At 43.6% G+C, this 8399-nt stretch overlaps 1 pseudogene; it reads right to left on the bottom strand.

The window, feature by feature from the left end:
• Positions 1-4133: 4133 nt before the first annotated feature.
• On the bottom strand, positions 4134-5317 carry LOC102469833 (cx9C motif-containing protein 4 pseudogene; annotated as a pseudogene).
• Between the last annotated feature and the right edge of the window lie 3082 nt (positions 5318-8399).

Here is an 8399-nt window from a genome sequence, read left to right as displayed (position 1 = left end):
TGACTTCGCCTGCCTGTGCCGGGAGCACCCATAGCACCTTAAGTACAGGAGGCTGAAAGAACAGGAAGATACACTATGTCATAGATCTTGGAAGTTCTACAAAGGCCAAACAGGAACCACAAGGGTCAAGACTATCACCCCATTTCTCAGAACAAGTTAATTTTTCTCATATTTATAGGTTTCATTCAATTCCAACAACAATCTCAGCAAGGTGCTTTCTGGGTAAGGTAATTAATTCTTAAGCTTAAGTGGATGGGCATAGACCCTACAAAACAATTTTAAACACACACACACACACACACACACACACACACACGAAAAAAGGGAGAAGAATCACTCTATCTGATGGCAACTTCTACTATACAGCCACAGAAGTCAAGACAGTGTGGTATTGGTGGAGGGACCAGCATAGAGATCAATAGAACAGAAAAAGAATAGGCTCCCTCAAGTAGGCCCAACTAATCCCTGACAGAAATGCAAATGTAACTTTGTGGAAGAAGGTCAGCTTTTTCAACAACAGTGCTGGAACAACTGGACACCCAAAGGGAGAAAATTAACTTGGACCTAAACCTTACACATTACACAAAAATTAACTCAAACTGAATCTTAGACTTAAATATTCAACACAAAACTATAATACTTTTAGGAAGAAATAGGAAAGAGTTTGACCCACAGCTTACTGGTAAAGGGAGCCTGATCTCATATGGCCAATGAGTGATTCAAGTGATGACCCCAGTATTTTAAAAAACAGTCCAGGAGTGTGTGTATGAGTGCCCCAAATCCTGACAGGATAGGATAAAGAACTGCAGAAGGGATTGCAGCATGACCACACCCCACTGGGGGTGCTTTCTTCTTCGGTCTCTCTTGGGCCAGCACATACACCCCTAGCAATTTGAAAATGCACACACACTTGGGGCTGGCGAGTGGCATGTTGGTTAAGGGCACTAGACTCCCACATGGCTAACTGTGGTTTGAGTCTCAGACCTGGTGGTTGCTTACTTTATCATTTTCTTTCTCTCTGTCCCTCTCTGGTCAAATTTAAATAAATAAAGTTAAATAAAATAATTCTTAAAAAAATAGACTCAAAATCTTCAGATTCTAGGACTAGGGGAAAAGTTCTTAGGTTCAACACACAAAGCATGATCTGTAAAAGGAAACATTGGTAATCCAGATCTCATTGAAATTTTAGAATGACTGCTCTTAGCCCATGTAAAGAGGACAAGAGACAACTTAATAGAGTGGGGAAAATATTTGCAAACCATAGTCACTCCCCATTATCTGTACGTTCTGTTTTTGTGAATTTGCCCCTTGCTAAAATTTATCTGTAACCCCAAAACCAATACTCAGAGAGCTTCAAAGTCATGTGTGGACTTTCACAGAGAAATGATAGATTTCAGCTGACTGATGCACATGTTCCCAGGTGAGGTCGATCAGACGATGTCCTACCTTCTTGTTTCAGCTCAGACTGTAAACAAGCCTCAGTTACATGGTTTACTTAGTGCCACATGTTCATCATTTTTGTTGGTTATTTTTGCCATTTAAGATGGCATCCCAGCACAATGTTCACATGCTGTCTAGTGCTCCTAAGTGCAGGAAGGCTATAATGAGGCTCAGGGAGAAAATACATGTTATATAAGCTGCTTTCAGGCATAAATCATAGTGCTGTTGGCCACTGGCTCAATGTGAGTAAGTCAACAAAATGTTAAGGTATTTTTGGGGTCATCCAGGTGGTGTCATGGTTAGGGCAGCTGGATCCCACATGGGTGACTGCATAGAGTCAAGTCTCAGACCTGGTAGCTTGAAAAAAATGCTAGGCACACATGTGCACATGCCCAAAGTCATGAGAGGACAATAGAAAAGGGATTGTAGAGTTACCACATTCTAAGGGTGGTAGGTTTTTTTTTTCCACTTTCTCTCACTCCTCTTCCACGAGTGCATGTACCCTATAGCAAACTTTAAAAATAATAAGTTATTGGGTCTAACAGGTGGTGTGGTGGTTGAGGCACTGGACTCCCACATCATCGACTGTAGCTCAAGTCCTGGACCTGGAGGCTAGCTTTCATACTTTCCTTCCCTCTCTCTCTTTCTCTTCTCTCTCTGGAGAGTGCATGTGCCCTATAGCAAATTTTAAAATAATGATAATAAATAAAATTAATACTTTTAAAAAAAGAAAAAATAATAAGGTATCTTTAAACAGAAACATACATAAACCAAGGTTATGTTTTAATCAGCTTATGTAAATTTTATCAGAGGCTGATGGAAATCTGACCCTGTTATTCCCCCAGGAACAATGGTTAAGGATTTGCTAACTCAGTGTTCAAGACAACTTTATTTAAAAACATACTTACCACAAATAATGAGAACTTGCTGTATCTGACAACATTTTTAATTTTGACACATTTTTCTAAGAATTATTTTATTTAACTTTATTATTATTATTTTCCAGTATGATCAGAGAAAGATAGAGGGAGAGGGAAAGTGAGAAAGCAAGCTACCAGGTCTGAGAGTTGAATTTTTTGTCCGCCATGTGGGAATCCAGTGCCATTAACTACCATGCCACCTGTCGGCCCCAATTTTGACACATTTTAAAATGTGGTTGTTATTGTAGCACTTTTTACAGCAAAACCATACTTGAACAGTTCCAAATTGCACATACTATATGAAGCTTGTCCTCCAAACCAGTTTCTTATTTCTATGTGGAATTTCATTCCTTGCAGTGTCCTGTAAATACAATTAACTAGTGATAACCCCAATGCTAGTGGGTAAACTGAACTACTCACACAAGGCTAGTGGGAATATAAGGCAACACAGCCACTCTGGAAAACAGCTGAGCAGTTTTTTTATAAAACAAAACATACAATTGCCCTATGACCCAACACTGGTACTCCTGGGCATTTATCTCAGAAAAATGAAAATGTATGTTCACATAATAAACTGTGCATCACTGTTTAAAGCAATTTTATGTGTAATAGCGCCAAACTGCAAACAACCCAAATTTCCTTCAGTGGTGTATTAATTTGCCCAGGCTACATAACAAAATGCCACTGACTAGGTGGCTTAAACAATAGAAATGTATCTACTTTTAAGGTTTATGTATTTATTCCATTAGAAAGAGAGAAGAAAGAGGAATCCCCAATAGGGCTTCACACTGTGATCCACACCTAGTCTCAGCCTGTCTGGATCACAGGCACGCATGCATGTGCCTGACATGCTCAGGGAGGGTTTCACAAGAACCCAGGACCTCTCCCATGTGGGCCTGATTGTATCACCACTGTACCCGTACCTGGCTCCAACAGAAATTTATTGTTTCACAATTCCAGAGGCTAAAATCCTGAGATCAAGATGTCAGGTTTGTTACTCCAGAGTCCTCTCTTTGAAGCATATGGTTGTCGTTTCCTGGTGTCTTCACATGGTTTTCCCTGTGTTTGTGTCCTAATCTCTTCTCTCATAAGGTTATCAGTCACAATGGATCAGGACCCACCCCAATGACCTCATTTTAACTTAATCACCTTTTTAAAGCTTTTTATTTCTCTCTCTCCATGCATATATATATTCTGAGATCCAGGAGATTAGTGCTTCAACATAAGCATTTTGAAAGGAGGGGGCCATAATTCAGGCCATAAAAAATAGGCAAATGGTTAAACAGTGTTACATATATACCAGAAACTTACTAATCAGAAACGAAAAGCAATAAACTAATGAAACATGCACAAACATGAATGATCAGACTTATGCTAAAGGAAAAAAACAACAACATTAAAGCAACACTTACAGGTACTTTAAAGATCCTTTCTCCTCCATTCTCTTTTCAGGATTTTGGGCACATATGCACATGCACCCAGAGTATTTTTCAAGTCACCAGGTCCAGGACTCCAACTGTATAGTAAGACATGTGGGATCTAGCGCCTTAACCACCACTATGCCACCAGTTGGCCCTTCACTTGATCATTTTTAGTTTCTTGCATCTTATTCATATTTAAACAGTTAAGTCTATTAATTTTTTTTTTTGATAAGCCATGTGTGCTCATCAGAAAGAGAGAGAAAGAAAAAAATAAAAGAAAAAGAAAGCCACCAAGTGCAGGACTCGAACTGTAGTTGGTCATGTGGGAATCTAATGCCTTAACCATCATGCCACCTGCTGGTTCCCTTACTCATATTTAAAGTTACTTCTTTAAATATATTTTATATTTGGTTACTCTAATATCTAAAATTATTAATTGAATTCTACTGTTCTTCCATGAGCAAGATGGACAGAGACAGAGAGACAGCACTCCTCAATAGAGACAGTCCTACCAATAGAATCCATCCTGTCTCAGTCAGCCCAGGATCATGGGCACATGCATGCCTGGCACACTCAGGGAGTTCTTGCATTTTACTGCTGCACCATCTGGTTCCTGATTCTACTGATTTTTGGTTAGCTCTTACCATCACTACCTCATATTGTAGTGTATACTTGTGTGTGCATTTACATTTTTTTCTGAATATATATTTTTTCTTTTAAACAGGTTTATTTAAGCAGCTCAATTTAATCACATTCTACATATTCGTCTTTTAGTATGTTTCTATTTGTGTCTGTTCAACATAGATGGTATATTCATTAACATCTATAGTTGTGTGACTCGTTTGCTACCTGACCTGAAGAAAGCCGGGTGGGTAAGGAAAACCCTCTTGGTGGAGTAGCATTTAATGTCTCAGGAGAATCTTACTTTGGTGCCAACTTCAATGTCATGTTTTCTTCTTCTTTTTCAAATCCTGAACAGACGACAGATCTTCCTTTGGGATACTTAGCACAACACTTTCGCAGCTCTTGGATGACAGCTTGACACTTCGATTCTTTGTAGTTGTTGGCTTGCAAACATTTCTGTATTTCACAGGCTTGTTTCTGGCAGGGATCCTTCTGCGACATATCCAGAAATATGAATGTAATGTTTCTTGGACCAGTTAATCCACTTCAACCACAGCTTGGCTAAAACATCCAGGTTCCCACCCTGGGCCACTAAAGCCAATCACGACGTGAACCCGGGTCAGTCAAGGGGTATCCGGGGCTGAGGTCACTCAAGCCGAAGCTAGGAGGCGCAGGCAGCAACCAGAAGCAGCCCAGGAGTTGTACACAATTCAGGGACTGGGACTTGAAAATAAAATCAAGTGAAGGAAAACCTGAACTGTTTTAGAACCGACTTCCTAAAGAGTGTCCTCCTGGCTCAGGAGGCCGGGATTGCGGTGATGTCACCTCAAACGGCTGCCTCCGAAGCATGTAGGCAGTGGAGGACTTTCCTCCGTGGGCGGGCAGGCAGGCAAAAATGGGCGCCGGGGTTGGCCCTGGGGAGGTGCCCACCCCGCCGCCGGACACTTCGCCTGCCTGTGCCGGGAGTACCGCCTGCCCGCCGCCACGGCCGTCCAGCCTGGCACCGGACCACAACCCGCCACTGCCCTCCCCCCCAACGGCCACGCCTACCCTGACCGGCGATTTTTTTTTCTGTATATTGTTTCATATCCTTTTTCTTTTGAGGGAGAGATTTTTGCTGTAGGGTGCCTGCACTGGCTGGAAAGGCAGACAGAGAGAAATCACTCCTCCTAGTGGGGGTGGCCATTCAATCCCTTCTCCCCTAGGGACCTTGGGCACTCTCACACACGTACCTGGCATGAGTTTCAAGCCTCCTTCCAGGACTCGAACTGCAGTCAGCCATGTAGGAGTCCACCAATATAACTATTACACTATCTGCTGGTCCCATGGTTTCATATCTTAAAAATACCTTTCTGGGGTCAGCCCCATGGCCTGGGAATGGGGATCTGCTTATGAGAGCTTGATCTCACATGACTGCTCATGCAATTCAAATCCCAGCCCCAACAGCTTGAAATACAGGCTGGGAGGCTGGCAGGTGGCATGGTGGTGAAGGTGCTGCACTCCCATGTGACTGACCACAGTTTGAGTCCAGACATGGCTGCTTGTTTTCACACTTTTCCTTTCTCTGTCTTGCTCTAGTCAAATAAAAAATAAGAAAGGTCATTTATTTGCCAGTAGGCACATGCTCTCACCAGAGAGAGACAAAGAGACAGAAGGAAAGGAAGAAAGCATCCCCACCAGTGGGGTGTGGTAACTTGACAGTCCCTTCTCTGTTTCTCTATCCTGTTAAGATTTGGGGCACATGTGAACGTGAGCCTAGCATGTTTCTTTTCTTTTTTTTTTTTTCTTTTAAGAATTACCTTTCTGGGCCCAGCCACAGCGGTCCGAGTGACAGGAATAGGGAGCTGTATGGGGAGGCCTGGCTTTGGATCCCGAATCAATTTGAACACTCCAGTCATGCCCTATACTGGCTAACTGGAAGACCAAGAGGGTGGACCACAGTGTGGTGAGGAGACCCTGTCAAGGGTACCACTTTCTCAGAAAATAAATACATTTAAAAACCGAACAAAATAAGAAAACACTGTTCTGCCCAAGAAAAACTGCCTCTCCCTAGGCTAATTAAGAGATTTTTAAAAAGGATCTACGGGCTAGCAGGTACGTGGTGGGTAAGGTGCTAGATTCCAAGTGGCCGACTATAGTTTGAGTACCAGACCTGATGACTTGAAACACAATGGGCACATGTGCACGCCTGCCTAAAATCCTGAGAGGAGAATGGTAAAGGAATTGCAGCATGGCCATCCTCCCTGGGAGGTGATTTCTCACTTTGCCCCTCTCTGGAAAGTGTGTATGCCCTATAGCAAAAAATCTTTAAAAAATAAATAAATAAATAAATAAAATAAAAAGTCTAACCCAGTGTATGCCTTTGATATGGAAGCTAATCATCCTAAAACCATGCTGTTTCTGGGCCAGCAGAGGGCATGATGGTTAAGAAGTTGGATTCTCACATGGCCAACTGCGGTTTGAATACAGGATCTAGTGGCTTGTTTTCTCACTTTCCCCTCCTTTCTCTCCATGAGCACATGTACCCCACAACAAATTAAATAATGATAATTACTATCAATAAAATAAAATAAATCCTTAAAAAAATACTATCTGAGGACTAGAAGTTGGCATAATGGCTATGTCACGGACTCCCATGTAGTTGACCATGGTTCAAGTCCCAGATCCAGTGGCTTAAACTCACACCAGGTACATATACGTGCGTGCCCAAGATCCTGAGAGAAGAATGGAGAAGTATTTGCAGTGTGGCCAACTCCCCTGGGGGGTGATTTCTCACTTTCTCTCTCTCTTTCTGGCGAGCACAAGCGCCCTATAGCAAAAATATATATACATATATATTGATATACTATCTGGTCCTGAGTACCCTAGGGTGCAATGTTCTTCTGCTTTTTAATCTCAGGGCCAGGGCCAGGTGACCACAGGAAGGTGGGGAACAGTGAGCATTCTTTAACTGGAGACACAGATTCTCCTTCCGGGGACACACCCTGCTCAAGCAGGAAAATAGCTGGTTCTCAGCACTGGCTCCCAACTCTCTTGGTCACACAGGCCATGGTGACCAATGCCTAGCTGCAACTGGAGAGGAAATTGGCCTTGACTCCTGATCAAATGTCTTAATGTCAGTTTGAAGCAGCAGCCAGAGGGTGCTGAAAATGGCAGTTGTCCTTTGCACAGGCTGAGGTGTTCATCAAGAACATGAAGCTCTCCTGTTAAAAGATCCCCAGAGGCAAAACTGAGAAACATGGTAGCTGTTGCGGTCTTGGCCCCAAGCACGAAGGGGTAGGCAGAGTGGGTACTCACCTGTTCCCAGTGGCAAGGGCCTTTCCTTGGTAGCCAGCAACACCACTGGCACAGGAGCCCAAGCCTTTATTTATGTGTACTAGGAAGAGTCCATGCCACTCCTCTCCAAAGGACAGCCTGCCTATGCCCTAGAAGATGTGCCTCAGGGGGATGCTGCCTGATTGGCTCTCAGTTCCATGGAACTTGAGGGGTGGATGAGACTGCCTGGCTCTTTACTTGCTAAGGGAGGAGTCCAGGTAGCTGCGGCCCCTTCCTCTGCTATGTTCCAGCCAGCCTCTTACTGGGGCGATTGCAGGCTGCAGAGTTCACTCAGCTCAGAGTGGGACTCAGGTGACCATCAAGGCTGCAGGTTACTAGAGAGGGCCCTCTGGCTCCTCTTGGCTGTAGGATAGCACCCTCCTGGTCCAACCCTCTGTGGGTCCCCCAAGACTCCTGACCTGTGGGCTCGGCAGATGAAATCTTAGAGTCATGAGGGCTGTCCACCACTGCAAACTCAGTGCCCACTCTCTTTGCCTAAGCCTCTGAGATCTCTTTCCTTCCTGCCAGCCCAGCAATGCATGGGGAACACGGCGGAAATGTTTTATCTGGTATGTTCAGTCTTTTCAAGGGAGAGTTGTTACATCGATCTAGTTTACCAGACCCCAAACCAAGTGCAAGTCTCCTTCCACCCAAAATGAGACCACAGTTCTGAAAGGGC

This window comes from Tupaia chinensis, unplaced genomic scaffold, assembly GCF_000334495.1.
Source record: "Tupaia chinensis unplaced genomic scaffold, TupChi_1.0 Scaffold000197_1, whole genome shotgun sequence".
NCBI classification, from domain to species: domain Eukaryota; kingdom Metazoa; phylum Chordata; class Mammalia; order Scandentia; family Tupaiidae; genus Tupaia; species Tupaia belangeri.
The sequence above is the reverse complement of the archived record's forward strand: the minus strand, read 5'-3'. Positions and strand labels throughout refer to the sequence as shown.